The sequence below is a fragment of the Rhea americana genome, unplaced genomic scaffold (genome assembly GCF_003343005.1).
Source record: "Rhea americana isolate MKP2758 unplaced genomic scaffold, rheAme1 scaffold_32, whole genome shotgun sequence".
NCBI lineage: Eukaryota > Metazoa > Chordata > Aves > Rheiformes > Rheidae > Rhea > Rhea americana.
In genome coordinates, this window is record NW_028186446.1 from 1234532 (window position 1) to 1261509 (window position 26978).

The 26978-nt window shown below is 38.8% G+C and overlaps 1 protein-coding gene across 1 annotated transcript in view; it reads left to right on the plus strand.

Moving 5' to 3' along the window:
* Positions 1-26978, plus strand: part of ZNF804B (zinc finger protein 804B) — a 138366-nt gene that overhangs the window by 38265 nt on the left and 73123 nt on the right. The gene's annotated exons all lie outside the window — the stretch shown is intronic.

The following is a 26978-nucleotide window of genomic DNA, read 5'->3' on the forward strand; positions in this document are numbered from 1 at the left end:
TGCTTTAGAGACTCGTTTGCATCATGTGGGCCTATAATTGAACTTTTCATTGGAATGGATTATAGGATCATTGTGTCGTGATAGTGTGCATGTAATCGTGACAACTGCCATTTCTCAGTCCACTTTCCTTGTGTGTAGCTGCAATCACACTTTGGGGGTTACATTATCTGAGGTTCTTTTTTGAACATAATCCRTTCAAATAGAAGCCTTCTCTGGTACAGAGTTGTCCACTACCTCCAGTCTTTTGGACTTTGTGTAAAAAGAGGTTAGAGTGAAATCATCTGACCTAGAGATTTCAGTGTGACTAAACCTGTTAAAAGCTGATCACRTCTGGGCAAGACTGCAAGCTCACTTTTTCTTCTAACAATAAGAGCTGCTGTTCATGGCAGCCTTCATCATTTTCTTTGAGATAAAGTCCAATAAAGTAAACAACATGCCTTTTGTCACAGTTTGCAGTGGRAACAGGTCCAGAGCCGAAGTCTGGACATCAGCTGAGTCTTTTCATTTACTTTAATGTCAGAGGTTGGGCTGCATGGTAAACTGAGTGTTTTCCACTACTAAGCAGCAAGAAGGAAGATCTGAGCTGTAGTAATGCCAAAGTATGAGGACACTGGGCAGTGCAGTGCTGTGAAGTCTGTCAGCATATTTGGGGGGGTATCACCAGAGGGACCCTATGATAGAGGCAGAACTGGTCGCTTAAAACCTGTTTCTCTGTCTTAGATGTAAAAGATGMTGTCACCTATCTTCACAAAAAGTGGAGGAATTTAAGCAAAAACAGTTTTTGCAACTCAGCCAAGCAGCAACACTATCTAACCTCTGACAGAAGAATATTGAAAGCACTAAAGAAAACTCTGCTGGCATGACGACTGCCACTGTTTCCTTCAGATCATTTAAATCAGAGTTAGACTGCATGTAAACACAAGTGCAAATCAGTAGAAGTCTGCAGAAGTCGCTAGAGCTCTTCCAGCTGAGAATCTGACCCCAAAGGCACACTCTGAAAYACCCTGATAGCTATTTTTTTTTTCAGTCTGGCTGTTAAGAACAATCCATGATAACAATGGCTAATGGAAATAGCCAGCTCAAAAATGTAGAGCTAATGCATTTGCCTTCAAAAGAAACAGAAGGAGTTAATCAGTTATTACTGCTAGCTGCCCTATTTGGGAACAGCTTCTACGGGAATGTACTGTCTGGATTCCTATAATGTGTCCTGCAGACCAGAGTGSTAAGTAGGTTTCAGCATCAGCTTTCATCCTGCTTTTGAATGGGGATTACTTTTTCATTTATATATATGTATGTATATTTTACTACACTTTCTTTTTCACAGGAGAGATTTCAGCCAGCAACTCACTGTTAAGAAAACATTAGAATTTCTTAGAATTTCAGACTGAAATTTGAGGTGAAGTGATAATGTAGCTTACATTGCCTGGCTGTTATACCAGCTCCCTGGCCAGGGAGTTGCAAAGATTTGTTGAAGAATAGTAATTCTAAATTTGCCATACTCATGAGTGCAATTAACTGAGAACAGACTTCAGGGAATAAGGAGGTTGCTGCTGCTGGCTATGAAGTGATTAGTAACTGGTGTAAAACTTCACTGTTTGGGTAAATACAAAAATGAGACATTAAATATGCTAGAACCATCTTAGCTCTCCTTATCACTGCTTATGACTACTGACAACAGGCGTGTTTGTGATATGACATGAAGCTGGAATTAACTTTACATACCAAATTTTCTATTCTGCTCACATTCTGTGGAGACAGCACTGCTGTCTGAGTGATTGGTTATGAGTACAGCTTTTTGCTTTGATGCAGTCTTCTCAAGTCGCATTTGCTTTTCACACAGTCTGTTTTCCCACAGTTCATGCTACCCTCATTAGTATTATAATCAATGCTCCAAAGGAGTGTGGAGGAAATTGCCGGTTAGCTCAGGCTAATGTTCAAACCTCCAAACCCTGGAGCGGCAGTGAATTTGTTTCCACTGTCTGTTGAGAACTGCACTGTTGCCTGTATGGACGCGTCTGCCAGCCAGCCGGCTGCCGAGCACCGCTGGGCAGTGCCCCAGCRGACCCGCTCCCCGTGCACACACGTGCGCTTGGGCTCCCCGTGCTGTGTCCCCAGGGGCTGCCCAAGGCAGGCTGTGAGCAACTGYGTGGATGAGAGGTGAAGCTATGCAMCGTGCCTATTCCTCCTCTCCCGACTGCTCTTTTAAAACGGTGTGGACGTGGCCAATTAATCTTCCATCCTGCGTGTTTGTAGCTTCTCTCCAAGCCAAACCAATCCTTAATGTTATGCCTAGTTTSTGTGAGCCGTACAAGTCCCAGAATGGGATACTACCCAAGCCATTTTTTATGTGAATTGTTTATGTAAACTATTCTGGCACGTTATTCTGGTCTCACTGTCTACACAAATTCACTTCTGACTGTAGGACTTTCATCCTTACTTCTCCTTTTCTCTTTCTGTCTGTGTAAGAATCCCCTCCGAGACTCTTCCTGTGTTCCATGTAATTTTTCTCAAAAATATTTCCCTCCCTTCCTCTAACAATAGATTATTGATCTGGGCYTAGCATCAAAATTGTCTCCAGGCCTGCAACTCTGTCATATTACAATGATCCCTCCTCTTCAGTGGGCTGTGGACAGCAGTAACCCCTATGTGGCACAACCTCTGACTTGAAACTATCATGTAAACCATRAGAACTTCCCTCATGCTCCCAGCTTCTATAGTTTATTTCCCGCAGCCTATAGTTCTGCCCAACAAGGAGGATAAATATATACCAAACTATAGATGCAAAGAGCATCGTAGTTAGGGACTGCTGTCCATGGTGGCTGCTAAGCACAGAGGTCCTTGCAGACCATAACAGGTTTATGAGTCCTACCAGCATCAACCCTTGCTGACTCAGAAGGCTACTGAGGAAACTAAGCATTGCCCCTGAGAACTAGGAAAAATATGATCTGGAAAAATGAGCAGAGCCACAGAGGCAGTATATTCTCATTCCTCTATCTAAAATGGCACCAGAAGCATCATATGTGTCTAAAGGGACTCCTCCCCACTTTCCAGGGTATTTCTTAGCATTTTACCACTGTCATTTTTTTCAACTTTCTCTTTCAGTTGGGAGACAATGGCTGATTTTTTTCTCACAAAACTTTCACCTAGTCTGAAACTGGCTAGACTTCATGATCCAAGGAAAGAATATGAAATGTAATGTTCTCAGAAGGTAGACTGCAATTCAAGTTCCAAGAAAGGTAGGTCTTCCAAACCCAGTCTGGGTGCACAGGAGAGTAGCTACTATCAACCTGTGCAGTTTCCTTAAGTGCAAATGCAAAACATGTTGCTTCCCAGGAATATGCAAGAATTCTTGTAGGAAGAAAACATGCTTGAAGCCATGGCTTGATAGCCACCAATATTAGTTCAAGGCATGATAAAATATAATTTATCATGATGCAGGGAGAGTAATGCAGAAAGCAGAGGTTTTAGACAAATATAAGATCAGCCATGCATTTCAAAGTTCAGCCAGCTTTTTGAATGTGACTCTATGCCTGTTGATACAGTGGAGAAACAGTTATGGATAATCCTAAATAGCTAATGTATCTCTGCTTATCTTGAACTGATGCCAAGTACTTCCTTGCCATAGACTTAATAACTCAGCTGCTGATTTTCCCTCTGCCCCCAACCAACATGCACAAATTTTCTGACTGAAAAGTAGCTAGGCAGAGCTTTCGGTCTTGAATGGAAGAGTCACTCCAAGCATGACTAATTTACAGGTCTGTGCAAAAGCTTTAGTGAGAATTGTAACTCTTTCAGAGTCCTGGTGGATTTAGATACTTGCCAGTTGCATGAATAAATCTGCGTCCATACGATTTAAGAGCATATCCCGTTCCCTTTTTCCTCCTAGGCCAGCCTCCTTCCAAAACATTACAAATAAGTACTTTCCTCAAGCTGCCAGCCTAAGTTTCTGATGGTTCTGTTCTGATGGTTGTGTCAGCAGCTGTATCAAAGAGGGAGAGGATATTTTCTCAGCTGAAGCTGCCTTTCTATCTCAGACAATTCCTTTCAGGTATAGAAAAATTTCAGGAGGTTCCATCTACTTTTTTGAAGCTAAGAGAATGGGTCAGGCTATAGACTTTAAAGTCAGCCTCAGGTCACAAGTCCTGGTATCCCATTCCCAGTGCAACATGGCCAAGGTAAGGTCAGGACAGTGAAGGTGAGGTTAGCAGGCTTGGCACTCACAAAGCCAGTGCGGTGAGAGGGGACCTSCTCCGGGAAGAGGGCAGCCCGGGAGAACTCCTTGGAAAGCAGCCTCACAAGCAGACTTGTCAGGGAAGAGCTGTACCTATACCCATCCCAACCACAGCAGTTGCTCCTGGAGAGTTTGTTGGCAGACTCTCKAGGCTTAAGGTATTTCTCAGTTGCAAGTGCCTTTTTTTTCCTAACTCAAAGACTATTTTTAGTGCTTTTCACTTTGTTCTAGAAAGCATCAGTTTCAGAACACCACCACTTCTTGTGTCTTAAATATCAGCCTGTGTCATTTAATCTCTCCTATTCATAGAAGCTGTAGAATTAAAAAAAGTTGAAATGGTACAGAGCTGAATTCTATTAATAAGATATTAGCATGATCAATAGATTAAGAATAATACAGAATTATTGACTTCTAAGAAAATAGCTCTGTACCATTTCAACCAATATTTTTCTGATCTTCCATGGTTTTTAAAGGGAACAGCTCAGAGAAGATAAAAAAATCATTGTTGCTCCACTGAAGTTAATAGCACCATATCAGCCTTCACTACTGAAAGAATTGCCTGTTATTTTCAGTTCTGTATTATGTCATCAAACTAAACCATGTTGTGAATATCAGTAGGATGAAAAAYCTTTTCATACAACTCACTGAGGCTCTACTCTGAAGACACAAAGTCTTCACAAAGACACAAAATAGCAAAAAGCTATTTTGGTACATAAGTCCAATTGAAATCAGTGGGAGATGAGTGTCAAAGTCTTTTGTATRTCTGGGCTGTTGGCTCACACCCCAAAATCCTTCCTGAAGTGCTTTTCTCCATTCTTACAGTGACTAATTATTCTTATAGTGACTAATTTTTCCTGAGTAGAGACTAAATAAGGGGGAAAAAAAGTGATAAACATTTGTACAAACCTGGAGAATTGTTTTCATAATTCTTAAACTCAGTTTCATTTCAATTGACTTTATGGGAGATTTGATAAGAAAAGATCTCTATATTAAACAAATATGTCCGCATTTTTAGATATAAGAGACAATTTATACTTTGTTGGTAGAAATGAGTATTATCTTCACTAAAATCTATTAAATTCCTTTGAATTTCAACTTTATATAACAGTTTATGATTTGGCCAATAACTTTTAGTAATTGCTTTCCCTCAAGAAAAACCTAATTAGGCAGGAAAATCATATATACAAATATATAAAATTTTCAAGTTAGTGTTGATTTATTGGGTTTATTTATTAGGGCTTTTTATTTAKTTWKTTTTTGTTCAAAAATAGGCTAACAACACCTTCTAGAGAAATTCAAGGTTTGACTCATGATGTTAGAAATGGAGGATATTGTGCTATTGCTTCAACATCCCAGGGATTAGAGGAAAACAAACTTTTTCCAGAACTGAAGGCTATTATTGGAATATGTATGTACCACTGACCACCCACTTCTTTCAAGTGGCTGCAGATTATTTCACACGTTTATTCACTTAGCTGACTTGAAATAGAATCATTTACCTTTCTTAGGGCATAGGCACACACTCATTTTCCAAATAGCAAAAGATATGGAAGCTGAAGGCTTATCAATTTTCAGCACAAAGTTCTAGGGTTTGTTTTAAACTATGGAAGGAGAAAGTTTGCCCAAAGCCACGAGACTTTGCAGTATCGTGACCAGAGAGTGCACAGATCTTTTTCTGCATTGACTGTGAAGGCAGTAACCATTAGTGGAAGGTCGGCTAGTGTAGGATCTGTGGGGTCAGTAACCGCGCTCATTTGATAGCTACAGCAAAGACACTTGTTCTGGATTCACTAACTACTTCTCAAAGTAGCCATACCGATATGTTGTGCAAGACTTCTTTACAACCAGTCTGAGTGCACTGCTGGTCTGAGACATGTGATGTCTCCACGTGTGAAGTGCCCCGGAGCACCGTGCCTTTCTTCTTTTGCCACTTTGCGTTTGTCTGCCCTGTCCCTGGTGGTGCAGCAACTGGGCTACGCCGTCGAATCCCCATCCTTGCCACAGGTCTCATGTACTGCACTGTGGGTTCTGGATCTCCAGGTGGGCAGGGTGGCAGGACATCTGCAGTGCTGTCCCCTTCCCTGCCAGGAGCAGGGGATTTCTGCCCACTGTGAAAGAATGGACCAGATCTTGGGGTACATTTATTTTGTGTTTTAAAAGATTTAGAATAAACAAATAAATGCATAAATAARTGCTTTGTATACAAAGAGTATAAAAATATTTGCTATATGTGACAGAGATAAGGAGCTGTTTCCTTCCAGAGACTTCTGTCTCTGGCACGACCACACGCCAGCAAGTCTCCTTTCTAATGGGARCAGCTGTGCTGGGTAAAAGACCTGGGAAGAGCTGAACGATTAAAGGGTGGATTCTTAGAAGTGAGTGAGTTTAGCTCACTGGTAGAAAATGCTGTTGAGAGGGCTGTGATCTGTATATGACCCTTTCTAGGCAGGTGATATTTTGCTAATACTGGTGATATTATGGGGGTATAACATTCACCATTCTGTCCTCCTTCTTGTGTAGGGTGCCTAAATCATTTCTTTGTAATAGAAACCTAGGGAAGTAGGGAAGAATTTTTCCAGTATAACAGTGTGATTGGTGCATTTCTGAAGATTTAGTATTAAATCCTCATTCACTCTGAATTAAGAGAATAGCTTTGATCCCACCTGCCCCATTTCCCATTGATCAGTCTTCCCTGCTCTTTCTCCCCGTTATTTGAAGATAAGTCTTCCCTGTTCTATATTATAAATGCAAATTCAAAACATGTTGGAAGATTTTTCACACTGTCTTGGACCTGTCTTTCTGCTCTACGACTCTGAGTTCTGGCCTCACATTAGTGAGAAACATATAATTAAACAACACTGAATTTTTACTAACTACGCAAATGTCAATAAAGAAATCTTGCCTGTGGCTGGATCTTGATCTGCTGCTTCGGGACTTCACAAAAAGTTGAGATTAAGTTCCCCTTGCTTTTTTGCCTTTCAGACAGACAGTTCTGAAATGTTCAATTTTGTAAGCAGATTTTGAAAAAGGCTAAACTTAGCTCTTGTTAAAGATCTGAAACCTGATTTAGAAATAAATAAATAAAATCGAACTGCCACTGCATGCAAATTTATTCAGTTTAGGAGATAATAGCTATGGTTACAATAAGGAAATGATGTCATCCTGTGTCTTTAAACAAAAGGCTTTAGCTGTCTGGCACCTTTTCATTCTTATGTTCATTTTGCATCTGCCAGCAAAGACAACTTTTTTTTTTTTTTTTGACTCATAGCCATTATTTTTTTGAAAATCCAGCAAAGCATGCAAAAGAGCATTATTAAGTTATGACTTTGATGATTAATATTAGTCCAGGCAACCAAAAAGTCAAAGAGATAGAACAGGTACATAGTTTTCCAATTAATCCTCCATCATAAAAGATACACATCATTTCCTTCTCGTTAGCCCATATACTAATGTCGGAATATTTTGAAGAAGTGCTTTTTAGCTTGTGACATGCAGGTTTTTGGAGTCTGGACTATTTCTAAAGATTCTGTGGTAAACATCAAAAAGAAACAAACCTATTATCATTAAGCTTAAATTCTCTACTCAGAAATCTCTCTTTATTGGAATATTATTGGAAATACAAATCTGAAAAGTGTGAAAGCCAATATCTAGTTATSTCATCTATCTATACCATCATATCTAAAAGACTTATGTCTTGTTTGCAGTGAAGCCCCAAGAAATATAAAGCAGACATTTTGGCTGTATCAGTAAAATAAATAGTGTTAGGAACCATCCATGGGCACTGGAACACAATCAAATCTAATACACAGTCATCTCTAATATTAAATTATAGAATAATTCCTGGCACATATTTGGGCCCAGGCCAGCCTGCATTTTTATGAACAGTTCCCAAGCATGTTTTGGGAGTTATCATAAGGAGGARACAAAGATGTCCCTGTTTTACAGACCAAGAGAGCTAACAGGATGGGTATGGGCTGGCCCATGCCAGTTGGTTTCCATGCCAGAGAAAGTTCCTGGGTACATTTAGCTAATATACATAGGTAGTCTTCGTACAGATGTTTCACTTCAGTTTCTCTGAGTACATTATTTACTTTCTGTCCTAACTTGTTTATGAATGTTGCTTGTACTGTTGAACACCCACTTCGTTTTACCCAGAAGTGGCTCTGTCTGATTTAGCAGAAGAGATTTCTGTTAGGAAACAGATGTAAGTAACATTGACCCTTTCCATCTTCTATCTCCTTCTCTTAAAAGATTTTGCTTACTTTAATTTTCCTTATTTGTGGGCCACATCTGAAATTTATATTGTACTTGCTACTTTGGTCCAGCTTTTGTTGAGAGGACACTATTTTTTCCATTCTTTCAGGAATGAGTCATAAACAAATTCCATTGATAAAAAGGCATTTTATAGTGTTTACATTCCTATGTTTCTTTTGCATTAATGCAATTTGTTCTCTGGCCTTAGAGCCACCTGCATATTACTTTTCACTTTTGTACTGTGTTTCTTTTGTGAAACATCAGTAAAACATTAGCTTGTGTCTTTAGCTTACAGTAAGTGCATAAGAAAACACCTATTTGAAAGATGCTCTAAGTTGCTGCATACAATAAGACTAAACCATTTTTGGAAATATTTTCCATAAACCTTTCAATCTGAAAACAGCATGTCTAATTGTGAAAATCAAGACTGCAAAGCATGGACACATCAGACTTAATGTTTTACAGAACTGTAAATTTGAGAGAATCCTGCAACATAAGAAGTTGTGTTTACTGCGAAGTCACACAACAGGAGAGAGAGGAGAGGAGAGGAGAGGAGAGGAGAGGAGAGGAGAGGTGTTTGCTTTGCATGACAGGATAGCCATTTACCATAAGATTCACCTTGAAGACTGCAACTTGCAGAGAGGTCTGTTACCATTTCTCTTCTAAGCTTCAGGCTAGGGACATGTATAGCAATCAGCTTAAAAAGAACAAAAATAAGTTATAGAAACTGCACAAAAAATGTGAAAGAATATTTTGGTGAAGATGAGAATGTTTTATTTCAGCTTTTTGATACGGTTTTGCTCAACTGAAGATTAACATATAATATATAATATGTGTTGTCAGAGGTTTGCAAGCATTTAACAGAGTGCCTACTCAGCAAGTTTGCTGATCATACTAAGCTGAGAGGAGTGGCTGATGCACCTGAGGGCTGCGCTKCAATTCAGAGAGACCTGGACAGGCTGGAGAGTTGGGCAAAGAACATCCTGAGGTTCAACAAGGGCAAGTGCAGAGTCCTGCACCAGTACAAGCTGGGCACTGACCTTCTGGAGAGCATCTCTGCAGGGAAGGACCTGGGAGTGCTCGTGGATGACAAATCGACCATGAGCCAGCAACGTGCCCTTGTGGCMAAGAAAGCCAATGGTCTCCTGTGTTGCATTAGGAAGAGTGCTGCCAGCAGGTCGAGGGAGGTGATCCTGCCCCTCTACTCAGCCCTGGGGAGGCCTCATCTGGAGTTCTGTGTCCAGTTCTGGGCTCCCCACTACAAGAGAGACCTGGAGCTACTGGAGAGCATCCAGCGTAGGGCTACAAAGATGATCAGAGGGCTGGAGCATCTGCCCTCTGAGGAACGGCTGCAAGAGCTGGGCCTCTTCAGCCTGGGGAAGAGAAGACTGAGGGGGGATCTTATCAGTGTGTACAAGTACCTGAAGGGAAGGTGTCAAGGGGATAGGGACAAACTCTTTTCAGTTGTCCCGTGTGACAGGACAAGAGGCAATGGGCAGAAATTGAAGCACAGGAAGTTCTGCTGGAGCGTGAGAGGGAATTTCTTCCCTGTGAGAGTGACGGAGCACTGGACCAGGTTGCCCAGAGAGACTGTGAAGTCTCCTTCTCTGGAGATCTTCAAGGCCTGCCTGGATGCAACCCTGTCTATCATACTCTAGGTGACCCTGCTTGAGCAGGGAGGTTGGACTAGATGATCTCCAGAGGTCCCTTCCAATCTTACTGATTCTGTGATTCTATGATTTGTCGGATAGCTAAAATACAAAAATGTTCATGCCCAAAATAAAAAGCAATGGAGTACAACTTGTGTGACTGAAGTTGCTACACAGTGCCACAAAGAGAGACATTAAATTTCATTTGAACAAGAAATAAAATTAATGTTATGAGTTGATAAAATTAATTTAGTGTGAAATTCAGCCCATCTGAAGGAGCTAAAATAAATTTTCCTTTAGTGGTATATAAGCAGTTCATGAGACTCCTGTAGAAAGCAATATCCTTTGCAGAAGTTGAAGTACCTCATATAGGTCAATATTATTCATTTTTATGTGTTCCAATAGTATACAAATAGATGAAGGCACCATTGTGCCAGACCTAGACAATACAATCAAGGAAACAACACCTTGTGTCATCAGTAGCAAACTCTGTTAATAAATAGTGAACAGGTAGCTTAAAAAATATTTGCACAAAATACCTTGTGAAATTTCATATCATTAAAAAAATTATAAAAGCAAACATTAACTGCTCGTAAACCATGTTCAAAAAATAAGGTGCAAAATTATCTAAAAATGTTTGAACTGAATGCTTTGCCTGGATTAGGCAAAGACAATTTCCTCCATTGCAATATAAACATTTCAGTGATCCCTTTTTATATATCTCACTCTTCAGGAATGTGTCATAGTTGTAAGACATACGGGCGCACAAATTCATATAGTAAAGCTTTGTGTAGTGATTCTGCATACATCTTTTCAAAAATCTGACAGCACAAGAAATATGTAGATCTATACAAAATAAAGTCCATGTGTACTTCTAGGTCTTTCTTTGTATTTTTGGTGTTTTGGCCAGATTCTCTGGGAAAATCTATCTGTGCAGTTTATTACACAGCTAGAGAACTTTGGAGGTCTTTTAGTTCAGTGGGCTTCCTCTTTTTATTTCTGTACAATGTTTCTGAAAGGTTTTGTCAGTTCTCAGCTTTTGTCTTGTTGGGCAAATCTCAATTCCATGAACCCCTTTCTAGCAAGTGACAAGTCAGGTTCTCAGCCTAGAAATTTCTTTAATATCTTTGTAGTTCCAAAATTCTTAAGCAATGTTCGTTTTATCTAGGCTACGGTGTAACTATAGTTGTTGACTGCAAAAGTGGATAGAGAGAGACATTTTGTGATACAGTATTTTTCAGCATAGTAACTTCCAATTCCCCAGAATTTTAAAGTGCACATGTACAATTTTCCCGGCTACCGGAATAACTCAGTATCTTCTGTTTATAAGACACTCACAAAAAAAGTAACTTCTTTAAACTCCTTAGAGGATATGGTGACCTTGTTCTTCTGCTGTAGCACATGAAAATCTTTGTTAATTATTGTGGGGAATTAGTTTCATCTACAGCAGAAGAGGGATTTAGGTTTCCAGTTCCCATCTGCATACATCAAATGATTACAGTAAAATATATAGCTGCATGTAAATTAAATGATACAGCTGACTGCATCCCTCCTGACATGTTTTTTAAAGAGTTGTATGTGCTAATCTGGGTTATGTGCCACACTGATAACAACAGTATCTTTGTATTAGGAGAATAGTTTTAGCTGGTCTCAGGACATAAACAGAGAGGCAATTTTTGTAGGAAATGGTAATAATTGTAATATGAAGTTGGGAAAACAGATAAGCTTTTGGATGCATATGGCCTTCTTCAGCCATATTCTTTATTCTTTACATTTACATGGAGAATATATTCAGAAGTTAACTTTCAAGAAACAGGGCATATTATTCCACTTGTATTTGAAAAGCTTTTCTCTTCATACACAAGCGCACGCAATGTGTGATGATTGGTAACAATGTACTCTGTCATAAAATGTTATTACTAATTACTTCTATAGTGCTATAGGTGTGTATGGTATTGTACAGACAAATAAAAACTGACAGCTCCTTATCTCAAGGAGCACAAAATCCAAATTACACATAACACAGCAACGGATGACAATAAACAAAGACAGCAGGCAGGGGAATGCAAAAGACAGAACTTCCATGATTGGAAGAGATGCGTTTCATTAGATGTGTACCCTGCTTGTTCCTATTTTGGGTGCCATTTAAATGAGTGCATGAAACACAGGAAACTGCATGGATAGTGTCTGGAATGGCAGGGCACTGAGGACATTTCTGTTTGAATTTGAGTAGCTGGTGTAAGAGACGTAAGATGGTCAGTAAACCTGAGCTGGTATTTGCTGTCCTACATGATCTGAGCTGCTCAGAGGCTGTGTGCTGTATGAGAGGGTGTGCTCGGGGCACCATCTRCTGAGTGCCTCTTATCAAATGCCTGAGTTAGGAGCCAGTTTGCTCTATTGCTGATGGACAGGGATAGACAATCCAAGCTCAAGAATGGTGCATCCTGATGAGCAGAAAGTCAAGTAAATGTGACAGRAGGGCCTTCAGGTTTAAATAAGAAATTCCTGACTAAACTGAAACATTAAAAGGAAGTGTGCAAAGGTGAAAGCAGGATTAGATTACCCAGGAGGCTGTCTGAGTGTGCAGGGATGGGGTTAAGAAAGCCAAAGCCCATCTTTTGAGTTGAATCTGATGAGGTGCATGAAGGGCAACAAGAAGGGCTTTATATATGTATCAGCTGCAAAAGGAAGGCTAGGAAAAATGTGGGCCAGCTGCTGAACAGGAATGGGGACCTGGTCACAAAGGACATGGGAAAGGCCAAGGTACTCAATGCCTCTTTCTCCTCTATTTTTACTGGTAAGACTTGTCTTCAGGAATCCCAGGCCCCTGAGATGACTTTTCCRTCCAGGGAAGATCTGGAGAAATGAAGATTCGGTGGAGGAGGATCAGATTAGAGCACCTTTAAATGAACTGGACAGGCACAAGTCCATAGGACCTGATGGGATGTACTTATGAGTGCTGAGAAATCTGGCCCTATGTCATTGCGAAGCCACTCTTGATAATTTTTGAAAGGTCATGGCTATTGGAGGAGGTGCCTGTGTACAGTAAGAAAGCAAATGCTACTCCTAACTTCAATATTGACAAGGAGGAGGATCTAGGGAACTACAGGCTAGTCAGCCTGATCCCTGATTGATCCCTGGTAAAGCGATGGCGCAAATAATCCTGGAAACCATTTCCAACATAGGAAAGACAAGAAGGTGATTGTGAGTAGTCAGCATGGGAAACCATGCCAACCTGATAGCCTTTTATGAGGAGATGACTGGTTTGGAAGGTGAAGGAGAGCAGTGAATATTGCTTATCTTCACTTCAGTAAGATTTAGTGAGATTGTCTTTAGCAAAACTGTTTCCCATAATATCCTCATAGATAAACTAAAATATGGACTAGAATAAAAGGACAGGGGGCTGGACTGGAAACTGGCTGAACTACTCAGCTCAAAGGGTTGCGACCAGTGKCACAAAGTTTAGTCCAGCAGGAGGCAAATCACTCATGATGTATCCTAGGGGTTGATATTGGGGCCAATACTATGTAAAATCTTCCTTAATRACCTGGATGGTGGGGCAGAGTGCACCGTCAGCAGGTTTACAGCTGATACAAAACTGGGAGCAGTGGCTCATGCACCAAAGGGCAATGCTGCCATTCGGAGGGACCTGGACAGGCTGTAGAAATRAGCTGACAAGAACCTCATAAAGTTCAACAAAAGGAAGTGTAAAGCCCTAAACCTGGGGAGGAATAACTCCACGTGCCAGTGCAGGCTGAGGGATGACCTGCTGGAAAGCAGCTCTGAGGAGAACGGTCTGGGGGTCCTGGTAGACAACAAGTTGAGCATGAGCTAGCAATGTGCCGATGTGGTATCCTGGGCTGCATTAGGAACAACATTGCCAGCAGGCTGCAGGAGGTGATCCTTCTCCTCTACTCAGCCCTGGAGTGCTCTGTTTAGTTGTGGGCTCCTCAGTACAAGAGAGAAATGGACATGCTGAGCAAGTCCTTCAAAGAGCCACAAAGTTGATTAAGGGACTGCAGCATCTGTCATACGTGGAAAGATTGAGAGAGCTAGGACTGCTCAACCTGCAGAAATGAAGGCCCAAGGGGATCTTATGCATGTGTATAGATATATGGTTGGGGAAGGGGAGGTGCCTGGAGATAAAGAAGAAGGAACCAGACTCTTCTCAGTGGTATCCAGTGACAGGCCAGAGGCAATGGGCATAGACTGGAATAGAGGAAATTCCATTAGAATGTAAGAAAAAACTTCCTTACCATGAGGGTGGTTGAACACTGGAACAGCTTGCCCAGAGAGGTTGTGGAACATCCATCTTTGGAGGTACTCAAAATTTAACTGGACACAGCCCTGAGCAACCTGGCTCTAGTTGATCCTGCTTTGAACACGGGCATAGGACTAGACATCATCCAGAGGTCCCTGCAACCTCAACTATTCTGTGATTATATGATAGACAGGACCATCAAAAGGAGGAGTCTGGCAGCTGATCTGAGATAGTGTTTGCATTACATCCTGGATTTTATTAACTTCTTCACTTTTATGCAGGCAAAATATCACTGAATTTTTGACACCACATTTGGAAAATACTCACCTGTGTAAGAAAAAGCACCCACAAGTATGATTACTCTTGTAATTATCCGCAAAGATAAGACATTATATTATTTGCATAATTAATTTTATGTACAGATGCATCAAAGGCAATTTAGTATGAAACATTTTATTAGGTTCTGTCAATAGCAATGAAAAGAGTTTTATTTCATTTCAGTGTAGTTCAGAAATACTCCTAAGGGTGCTCTTTCTAATTTCCTGTTTTGGGAACGAATTGTGTTATTAGCAAAACAAAATCCTGTATCATTTTGAGCAGCAATATTCACTTTTTATAATGATCATTTCCTGGGAGATAAGTGCAGACTTTGAAATAGAAGAGATAAGTGAAGTGACATATAAATCTTTAGAATTAGAGGCTGAAAGCATGTCCAGTCTGGTGTTTGCTTTGACACATAGTTTATTGGTGTTCCTAACCCRGTGACACTCTTTTAGTTCCACTTACAATTAAGTGTGTTTTCAGTCATATTTCAAGCAGTGGTTTATTTAGAAAGTATCAAATGGAAATAATGTTTTCCTAGAAAATATTATAGTTCTTCTGTCTACATGGAGTAATACTGATACCATATACAGTGTGATTGCCTTTGTTAATGAAATGTTAAGGCTGAGAGCCAAATATGGAGAATAACTAAGACACTCTAAATACTAGTGCAATTGCATGGGCCAAATATGAATGGAATTGGACCCGAAATTTCATCAAAGTGGAAAATCATTTCTTAGGTGTATTTTCTACTCTATAGATTAAATGAGTATGTTAGAATAGCACATTAACATTTGCATACAAGGTAAACACAATATAAATTTTATGTATGATGTAGCCAGTTTAATAGTGCAGTACACATACTAGACATCCATCTGATTAGGTATTTAAGCAATGTTTGTTTTTAGTTCTGGTACAGTTCTTTTTGAGAGCTAAGTGAACTCAATTGAAGTTTATTTGCTGCTTGAGTCTCTCTAAACAGARTAATATCTTAGAGTGCCATGAGCTACCCATGCAAAAAGGAAACATTAGTCAGTGTCAGAAAAAATTACATGGTAGAGTGTTATTTGTCTAACGACTATGTTGGTGTTTATTCTGGGTATGTTTTTTGTATTTAGCTTACGTTTTATTTCTATATATATTTTTTTTGTCCTCATGACTGTTTTGCTTTATAGTCTGTTCAGGTAAGAATCTTCAAAGACCATTAAGAAAGCCACTTTACTTGAATTCCATTTCATTCATAACCATTTTGTATTCTGCAATGTCACTTGAATGTCTTCTAAAAGCTGCTGAATTTTTTATTGACTTCGTGATTATTCATTTTGTGTATACCTTTAATTTTGTCATATTAGCTTTAAAAGTGTCTTCTTAAGTTGAGAGGTAATGAACAATAAGTTTTTTCTATTCCCTCGTTTTTGTTATTCCACTCTGTGGTGCCAGTAATGAAGCACATACTTGGGCATGTATATATGCAGAGTCCTGAGGAATCCTATGACCTCTGTATGTGTCTTGAGTGCTGGTCTAAAGCACAACTAATGTAAGACAAATTAAAAAAAAATTCTCAGAACTAGTCTTACCAAAAAAATTCCCTAATCATTTCAGGATTGATAAATGGACAACATTCATCACACTGTCAAGTATGCATCCTCCCAACAGATTGATGGGCTTGATGCAGATAGCTGGCTAGCAGATCTGACCTAGTTGTGCTGAGAAACTCAGAGATGTAGCTCACGTTTGGAAGGCCTGTTTTGCCCAAATGCTAATAAAACTCAGGAGAATTGCACAATACTTTTCACAAAAATGTTGACAATATTTTTCTTGTTCTTGCATCTCTGATGTTTCCTATTTGGGGATAATTCTCCCAAAGGAAAAGTTACTTGAAAAAAATGTTTTTTGTTTCCAAATGCTTATGGGACTTAGTCATGAAATAAATGTTTGGGGCACACAAAAGTAAAAATGCTGATGTTTTGAACTTCTTTCATTTTTATTATGAGCRTGTTAAACACCTCTTGTAAAAAACTTTTTGCAGTTTCATTCATCTCAAATTGATTAGGATTTCCATAGGAACTGTCTGATGTAGGACAACCTTCAGCCTCTAACAAGAGAAAAAAAAGAGGATAAAAAAAATAAGTAAAATGTTGGGAATATTTCCTGCCTGTTCTGCTGAAAGAAGACAGAGTAAAGAATGCTCTTTTGTAAGATTTGCAATGTTAAAAGCTCTAGTTTGGCAGACATGGAAAATTCCTACTAACAGGAGATGAAGATGGAGCTCCAAGGGTAGGAGGAATGACAGGCTTAAAGACCAAGGAAAAGAGATAGAGCAAGAAAAGACAATAGTCTTGGTGTAACAATCTTATGGCATGACCCTGAGGATGCTTGGTACTAGAGGGGGTCTAGACAGATGCCTTGCTGATGGATTTTGAATGGTCTCCCCTGCTAGGATGACTCAGGAAAACGACCAAAATGAACTTTTCTGTTTCCTATTCTAGACTTGGAGCTTAAATATCCTAATCCCCAGTCTCAATCTCTCCTATGTCTCAAATTACCTTTGTGCTCCAGAATCACATGGGCACAGGAATATAGAAGAAAAAGTACTAGAAATGGGAGTAATTGAGCAAAAGAGATGTGATCTCTCTCGGCTCATTTAGAAAAACGAATTATTTTAATTGCGAGTCTGACACATCTTTATAGAGTGCATGAAAATATAGGCCTGGAGATTTTTTTTAAGGTTGGCCTACAGGGGTTCATTCAAATCTTTGCTGAACAGCTCACTGAAGCTCTAATTGAAACATTTAATTTGGTACTCCATAAAAATACCTCAAAATACATTTTATCACAGTAACAGCAAATATTAAATGTTACTTATTACAAGGAGGGAAAAATGATCCTGTGAAAAATTGATTTTTGCTTCAGAGGTGCCAGAAGGAAGCTAATTAACAAAATGCACACTGCATACATGCAGTAAGTCACTTTTGATTATACAGTGAGATTTTCAGTGTGAAAGGATAGTGTATTTATTCACCGTTTTTTAATTCTCTTTTAAGTAGTATGTGGGAGGATCTGTACATATCTACATTTACATAATATTGTATACCTATAGCAGGTATTCATTTAAAACTCAAACAAGGGAATCAAGGACAATTGTACCATAAATCAAGGACACATAAATCAAGGACAGATTGAAGAAAACTGAAGCTATACAAAATCTCTCTCTCTCTCTCTCTCTCTTTTTTTAATAAAATGGCTTTTGAAGAAATTTTCAGTTACGTCTGACATTTCTACTGATGAATGCCAATGTTCACTGGGGCATACTAATAGGGAAAACAAGGAACATTTGAATGTCTTGAAGTAAAATGAGGGTCATTTTAAAGATATGCATAGAAGAGTCTTAGCCACTAATATATGCAGCCTGTGTAACCCAAGGTTGATAAGAAGATAAAGCACCATATGTCTCTGAAAGAAGACTCTGCTGAAGTAAAGTCCTGCTCCTGCATGAAAATCTCCAGCTGCTTTTCCTCTCCCCCTAGATTGCCACAAAAAGTGGCAACTGCCACAAAAAGTGGCAATCTCAAAGGAGGTTCTGCTCTGCAGTTTGCTACCAGGCCAAGAGAGAAACTAAAACAAGGCATTCATTTTGCAAAGCAGTGGGAGTGCAGGGTAGTATGAGCACAGGGGTCATCACTTGAAGGTGCTCCACATGAGAGCCACCATCAAAGCAGGTGGAAAGAAGATGACCTGGAGGTGGTTTAGGAGGATTGAATTCAGCTGATACAGCTGCTTACACCATCAAACCAATTCATTGGGAGTGTTTTCCTATGGAGTGGTACTGGCTCAGTTATTCTTGGGGAAATATTTAATTCTTTTCTCATTACAGCAAATTGTTAGTTTTCTGTTTTTAGAATTAAAAATTAATTAATAACATGGGGTTATTTTCACTGGGCAGTTACATTTACTAAGATCTGCTTAATCAAGTGTGACTTCTCTATGGATTTTAAATAATTTAAAGAATACAGTATGTTTGAGTAATTAATGATCCAGTATTCATGGAAAACAATGAAGGGATTTGATACTGACTTGTTTGATAAAACTCTCGTCAACTTAAAATATACTAGTATTGCTTCCTTCTAATTTATCAGTATTACAAAATTGCCTGACTTCAAATAAACCTTGTGCATATCTTTAAAAGTTGAATGGGAAAAAAATCCATCTTAGTTTTAAATATGTTGACTTGAAACTATGAAAAATGTGTTTTTATAAACATTACATGATTTTATTATGTACAAGAATACTCTTGAGTCTTCAAAATTGTCTTACTATTATTATGCTTGAATTCAGCCAAGTCTATCTGATGAGAGCAATGTACGTTCCCTGCACATAAGTACATTCCCTGCTTCATTATCATAAGTAATGAAATGAAGGAGATGGAAGAGATTATGATCAAAAGACCAATAATTCATGCATTAAGAGATTATTTTAATAAAAGTATTAAAAATATCAGACTTTTCTGTTATTTTTCAGTAGTTTCTTGTAGTCAAGAATTGAGCATTAATCGGGCAAATTACAGTGGAAAGTATAGAGGCTTGGGCATTAGTCTGATGAGACTGTTCAGTGGGCAGGAGGATCATGAAAGAAGGTTGATAAAGAGTGCAGAGACAAATGGAAATCTGGGGATTATAGTCTTTGTTAAAGCTGAAGCTGAAATAAATGTTACACTACTGTAAATGCTGCAGTCTTGAAAAAATTGACTGTGCTGCAATAGATTCTAAAATTCAAGCAATAAAAGGAAACAGTCACATCATACTAGCATGAGATAGAAGAAGGAATAGAAATTGTCAGGTGTCTAAGATCATGACAAGTATGGGGCTATTTTTAACAAAATAAAAGATCATTCAGTCTTGGAGAAGTTATGGAAAGAAAGAATAGAAGTACCAGTGCCTGACCCTGGTCAGATCAAACCATCCAGGCTTTTGTGTCCAGCTCCTGTGAAGATAATAGATTGAGATAAGGGCACCTAAGGTTTTTAAGACTGCCTTTTTAAAAGTACTTCAGTACTCTTTATACCAATGAAAATCTTTTACTCTATTCTAGAATTATAAGGTTCCTAGGATGAATGTAAATCAAAATGATAGAAAAAGAAGTATCTACTGTAAATGGAAATATTCCTAAGTATTTTTCTAGTTGATCTCAGGATCCTAAAATAATTCGATTTGCATTGGAAAAAACAATCTTCCCTCCAAAATCTATTAACATATACATTTGTTAGGACAGCRAATGAGGAATGAAGGCTCATCTTTTCCTTTTAACTTCAGTAATAAAATTACACATGCAGAACACTATACAGAACCAGAGACCACTTTAAAAAAAAAACCTCTGTGCCGCAGTAAATAAATAAAGCAACTTTGAAATGAATAGTAAGTCTAGATTTCTCAAAAGTTTTCTGAAAGRTGAAATCTCACCTTGGATTGTATTTGATCAAATATGATGGAGCTCAGTAATGTGGAGTTTTGTGCTAGGATCCGTCAAAATGATATTGAAGCCCACTGGCAAGGAACTATTTTTCCAGGTTATTCTTATCAATACTCCTAATCAAATTCTTCAACTGAAAATTCTTGGGTTCTGTAGCTTAAAGCCAAATCAACTGCTTTCAGTCTGCAGTATATTGATGGACCATTTGAAAGAATGTGGGAATGGGAATTCTGAGAGATCTGCATGGGGGAAAATTAAAAGTTTTGTTTTGTTTCTTTTCAGCTGTAGAAGAGAAGACTGAAATCATACTTTAAATATTTTAAATGCTTTAAAAATCTTTAAAAGGGTGTTGCAGAGAGGAAAGTAAAAAAATTATACTCTGTTTGCCTTGGAATATATGACAAAAACTAAYGAGTTTAAGTTGTCACGAGAGAAATGTTAAGGAAAACCATCTAAAATAAAGTACAGTTAATATGGAATAACCTTGGAATAAGCTCTACTTGACGCTAACTGATCTAGTAGCCTATTTGTGTGAGTCTAAAACATTCTTTTCAAACATGAGGGACCAGAACTTTGCACAATACTCAGGAATATGGTACAATTGGGAGAACAATTAAAATGGTTTATTATGGCTACCAAGGGGTGAATTTAAACCTTGGTCTAGACTCAAGAAAAAGGTTGTTCACACTCATTTCAGCTGTGGAAATTCAGCTCAGAAAAACAAAAGTGACTGTATGTGATGCTAGCTGTTTCATTTCCTCCATGTGGCAATTGAAGTGACAAAATTGTGTCATTTAGTGAAATGCCTCGACCAGGGCAGAGCTGGGCTCCATTTCCAAGTGGAATGTGAAAGGGCTCACCAGGACTTGTCTCATGATATAATGCTTGATTATCTCAGCTAAAATTATTTTGCCTGTTCCATTATCTTTTCATGTTATCATTATCACACTGGTGACTCAAACATAATTTGTGTCTATTAGTAAACTCAGGACAGGTTTTGGATAGGACAGCTTTGGTTTTTCATTCAATTTCCTGTCCTCCCATCCTCAGGATGATCTGACTGTTGCTTATGACATTTGGATGCTCTCAATTATGAATGACAGCTCCCAGATTTCCTTAGCTTGCTCTTGCTTTTTGTGCCAGGGTCTTTAGTGAAAAAATCTAGCAACACCAGGTCTTCTGTTGGTCCTTGAAGAACCTCCTGCCAGGGCTCCAAGGGTGCAACCAGCCCTCTCTGTCCCTGACCACTTCCCCGGGGTCTGCCCATCCTGCCCAACTGCTGGCCCCATTTTAACCCAGCACAGGGCCATCAGTCCCTGCCCCATGATGCCACAGTGGTTCCAGCTCCTCCACAACTCTGCCCCTGCCCGGCCATGGGCCTCCCTGATCCCTGCTCTGGCCCCAGCCCTGACCCAAAGGCAACCACCTAGCCTAGCCTCAGCTCAGCCCTGGTCCTGCAGCGGTGCCTAATGCTCCCCAGGGAGCTGCAGCCTGCAGTGCCCTCACATTTTATTGATAACCTCACTCTAGCCTGGTGGTAGCTTTCAGTACAACCGTTATGGCCAGTTTCCTACCCATGGATATGTGTTTTACTAATAATTTCCATCAGCATTTACAATGGCATGACTTTAGAATGTAGTTTGCTTTGCAGTTTGCTTTGATGTAAAATAGCAGGCCACCATTCTCTCCTTAGAGAATAAATCCTAGCCATCAATTTTACTGCAAGTAGCTATTAACCACAGAGAAGGAGCTTCTGCAAAAAAGAAGTGCAAAGACCTTTCAGGAAGATGTCATGACTAAAGCTTTTTATACCAAAGAAATGCCAGAGTCTTTTCTTGTCAACAAAACAATGGGGCAGCATTAAGTTAGTCAAAAATATGCTCTTGATGCTTTTAACTCCTGTGTCTCTTTAGACGTGCTATTCAAAATTGCTGATGTGATTGGCATTTGACAGGCCATTGCTGAACCTTTTGTTATTTCTTGTCACCCTTCTCCTCTGGATGCTAGTACTGAAGCCAGTAGGACTTGAGAGAACTTAGCTCCTTGCAAACAGAACAGATGGTAATATTTGAAACTGGACATCCAGCAAGAATATTCAGCATCTGTTGATATTAGGGGCTTTGCAGTAATTGTACACGCACAATTAAGAAAAGTAAGAAAATAAGTAAAAGTCAGTGTTGGAGTATACACACAGAATGGTGGCTATTCCAGCCAGAAAATATTCACTATTTCAGAAGTTGATAGAAATTTCAGAGATACACAGTTCAAGATAGATTGTCAAGCTAAGTGAGAGAATGACCTGTATAAGGAACAAATTGGACTTGGGATAGTTTGAACATGGTTTCTGCCCTCTTAAAAATGATTACCTTTTTTCAGCATGTTATCTTATCAGTATACATAAAGTAATTCATGGGCCATCAGAAAGAATTAAGCAGCATAATTTTGTTGATAATGTTCAATTGCGCAATATCCATGTCTTGAGATGTTCATGTATCCATTTATGGGAGGTTTTATTTCACATAGCTTTAATTATCTTAAGGTTTTGTTTAAGCTTCTTGTCTAGAGTCACTATGTATAATGGTGAGGGGACACTTGAGGGAGTCTTCTTTGCATTCACATTAAAAATCGGTCTTATCCTTGAGTGATTGTTTACTGGTAACCATAAAAGGAGCCTAAATAAATAGGTGGATATCTACACCTTTGTGGATAAGGTTAGGTCAGAAAAGTCATGCATTCTTCTAAATATGAAGACTTTCTTTGTTACCTGTTCTGTGCTGACCCTTTCTTCACTCTCACATTTTATCTGATACTACGGTGGTGGCAGTAGCGTAACTGTTTTCTAGAAACAGACATGAAGAATGATTAAATTATGTAAAATGTATAAATGAGGATATAAAGATCTTGAACAATGCCTGACAGACCTGAAACAGGGTGCAAATCTTTTCATTTTCTTGAGAACGGCTCAGCTTCCCAAACACTGCAACATAAGAGAGAAAAAGCACAATCTCAAACCATGTGTTGTAAAGCTTTCATTATCATACAATATTATGGACAATAAATATCATGAACATGCTACTGTGTCTGGGACTTCTATRTTGTCAACAGACTGTTGCAACACTATGGTTCAACAAGGTGCTTAGCTGAAGTATGACCTTTTCCTCTCTAAAGTCATGTAATCAAATTCAACATACGTTTTAATATAGGTTGCTTTGAGGCTTATAGGCAGGTAATGTTTCTGACACTGAGGAACAAGCTAAAATTGCTCCTTTTGTCCATACCTGTTTGTTATTTCTTGGCTGGTATTTGTGATAAGGACTATTTTAGGAGTTGTATTTCAACATTCCTTTGCAGTGGGTTCTTAGCACCTTATGGGTCATAACCCTGCGAATATGAATACTACATARAGGAAGTGAGTGCAGACCATTCTTCAGTTTCTCCAAGAAGAATTGGGACTGTCTGCCCTCGTAGTTTTCTCCTGTTTAGTATGAAAGCTACATTTATGAACAGGAAATGCTTCAGTCACCCAACCAGCAATCAATCAGATCTTCATCTGAAACCTTTAAAGACACCTGCTTCTCTCCCTTGTTTGTATACGGAACTCAGACACTTACCTGGGGAGAACTGATTAATTCAATGAAAAGAAAGATGCCTGCTATATGGCTAAGTCAGGCAGAACAGACCACCCTCAGTTCTATGTGRAGTTTCTTCCTCTGTCTTTTTTCCTAGACCCAATGCTTCCAAAACTTTCTCATGGAAAGTTCATTGAAAAGTGTCATTTTGGAAAAAAATGACACTGTTCCTAAAGCTTGACTGCATGGCATTAAAAGTATGACAGACTTTTTCTTGTCTAGGCAATGGGGAGCTGAGATATAGGGCAACAAGAAAGCCAGGTAATACTCTTAGCATTAGCTGAGCTCTGYAGCTCTGCTGTATGGCAGCCTGCCCACACTGGAGCAATGCAGATAAATCGAAATGGCTCCATAGGAATGAAATCTGACATAGTAGGTTCAGCACTGAGCCAGAGCTGGTAAACCCTGCTGGACTTCAGTGCAATCCATATCAGATTACTCAAGTATCTCTGTAATTGAGTTTCCTCACATTTCTTGCACAGAAATGTTCACTAGAACATGTCTACATAGAACGACCTCAGTGGAGACTCCGTGCTGCAGAAAATCAGATGTACTCTTTCTGGGTTGAAGCTGGCCCTGGAAGCAGTATAGCCAAGTTTTGCCCAGCCTGAGCTGTGCGTGATCTGCCAGATCAAACCTATATGAAATAAGCTCCAAACTCTTTCTGTGTAGTAAAGTCTGCCTACAGTCTGCAACAGAAGTTGGAAGAAGTTGAGAGCTGACTACTTGTAAGAACCTAACATGTCCATATTGACTCACATATTGACAACCTTGCCTTATTTTAAGTTCTTCTGTAATATACAAACTGTACAGATATTCTTCTCAGACTTACACAGCTGCCTACTGCTAAGAAAACTGCTTTGCTCATTATTTTGACAATGCAATCAATTGAATTCCATTTTACAGACACTTTCCATCCTAAATAACTAACAGACAGATATAGAAGCTATTTCAAAGACACCRAAGACATCTCATACTCTCCAAAAATTCTTTAGCCTCACAAAAAGTGACTGTTATTTCACTGATGTATGTTTAAAAATATGATTAGTCTAATCTGTTTCTCCTGGAATTAATGGCAAAACACTAGGAAACATTCTGTTAGGCAAATTAGACAGTTCTAGAATTTGTGCAAGACAGGTATAGGTTTGTTTTTTCTTCATTTGCACAGCAATCTGACAGTATTTCAAAAGATTACAATCAGAGCTGTGGATGACAATTAGCATTGTGTCAGATTACTTGGCAGAAGGGAAGTGCTGCAAGCAAAGTGTCTAATTCTGATGCCCATGCAGTCCAGCCATCCACCAATAGTGTCACCAGTGTGAGGACTGCTAGTTGCAAGGTTTTTATTGCTTGGAAGGTGACAGACTCTGCAGCTTCCAGTAAAATTACTGCTGAAATGATGCAGTATCTGTGAGCTTGGATGATGCGCCCTGTTCCTTTCTAAATGAAACATAACTAAAAGTATGAGGAAGAAGTCGTTGTTCACAGAAGTCCTCTGTGCAGGTGTTTATAATGCAACATGTTTCTTGCATACATAAACAGTCCCCTGCTCATATGCATATAGACCAGGTACAATCTGATTCTTTGTTGTTCTAGTGAACCTACTTTAGCACTTTACAAGAAGCAAGTTGTTCTGCTGTAGACTGGAGAGCTGAGTAGAATAAAATGATATGTCTTTGTATTCTAAATATGTTGGAACTGCTCATGCAGAACAACTTGATCTTTTTAGCTTTAGTTTGAAAATCTATAAGGAATGAACAATCACAAATGGATAAATACATCCTGATCCAGATTTTCAATCCAAATTTGAACTGTTGAGTGTTCGTCTGTACTCTCTGTTATTGCATATCCTCACTGTTTCTCATGATGGAAAGGGAAAATATACTGAAATATAGTGAGAAAGGCTACCCCATAGATGTAGTGCAATGGTGCTTGCATTCCTTTGTGTTGCATTGGCCMAAATGCATCCTTAAGGGCCCAGTTTTCTCAATGAGTTCAGTTAAGGTCAAGTAGGCATCTGACCTATTGGATGGCACAAAAGATCAGTAACAAAAAACACAATCTAAAAAAAGCCCCTGTGTAAATAGAACCTTTAATCCTTCTGAGGTAAAACAAACACAGAGAGCAAATTATCTGTCAAGAAACAGCTGGCACAATAAATCTGAAAAGATCTCTCACTGACACTAGTCAAATCTCCGTAGGGGAAAAAATGCCATATAACTCTGTGTCAAAACAACAAAGTACATTTTGGTGCATGAAGCTCAACACAGCCATCCATTGAATGATGGTTATTAACAAAAATACAAAAAAAAAAAAAAAAAAAAATATCATAAAAAAAAAAAAAAAAAAAAAAAAAAAAAACTGAAAACACACAGTGCTCTTCAGACCAGACATAGTCCAAAAGAGTACAAAAGAATTTTTGTTTCTTGTGTCTCTAGACCCTTTCCAGTGCCATTTAATTTGAAATCATTCCTGCTTCTTTAAGTTTTGGAAGAGCAATAATTTGTTCATTATCATCAGCTTCAGCAAGATGATAATTTACTCTTCTGAAAAGCAAGTATGTCGTGAACTGTTTGGATTAAAGCTTGCAACTCCAGCTAGAATCTCAAGCTGTTAGGACTAGTTCAGTTGGTGTGCATCATGAGAGGTTCAGTGATACTGATAATGCCATTAAAACTCATTAAATAATGATAGCACAATCAGGCTTATATTTTAGAATGGCAGTCAAAGACACAATGACCACAGAAAGTAATACAAAGTTATAGCCTTACCTTGATGTCAACAATAATAAAAAAAAATAATAATTGACAACTACGGCCTGATCTTACTGTCACTGAAATTATGGCAAAAGTCTGAAAAACTTCCATCATTGGTAGATTGGAAATGTAATTCAATCTAATTTCAGTTGTTAGGTATTCCTCTTGTTTGGATGCTATTCAGATAATTTGCTATCATCATTTTCATTTATATCATTGTTAAAGTCATATGTACAATCAAATGTGATTTGCAAAGAACTGAAAGACTTGAGATACATTTAAATTTGTAGGCATAGTCTTGGTTAATAACTTCACTTTTTCTTCATAATTATTATCATCAGTTTTATTCCCTTATAGCTTTTTAATTGTTATAAAAACCATAAAACAAGTCATTGTCTATTTGAGAAAACG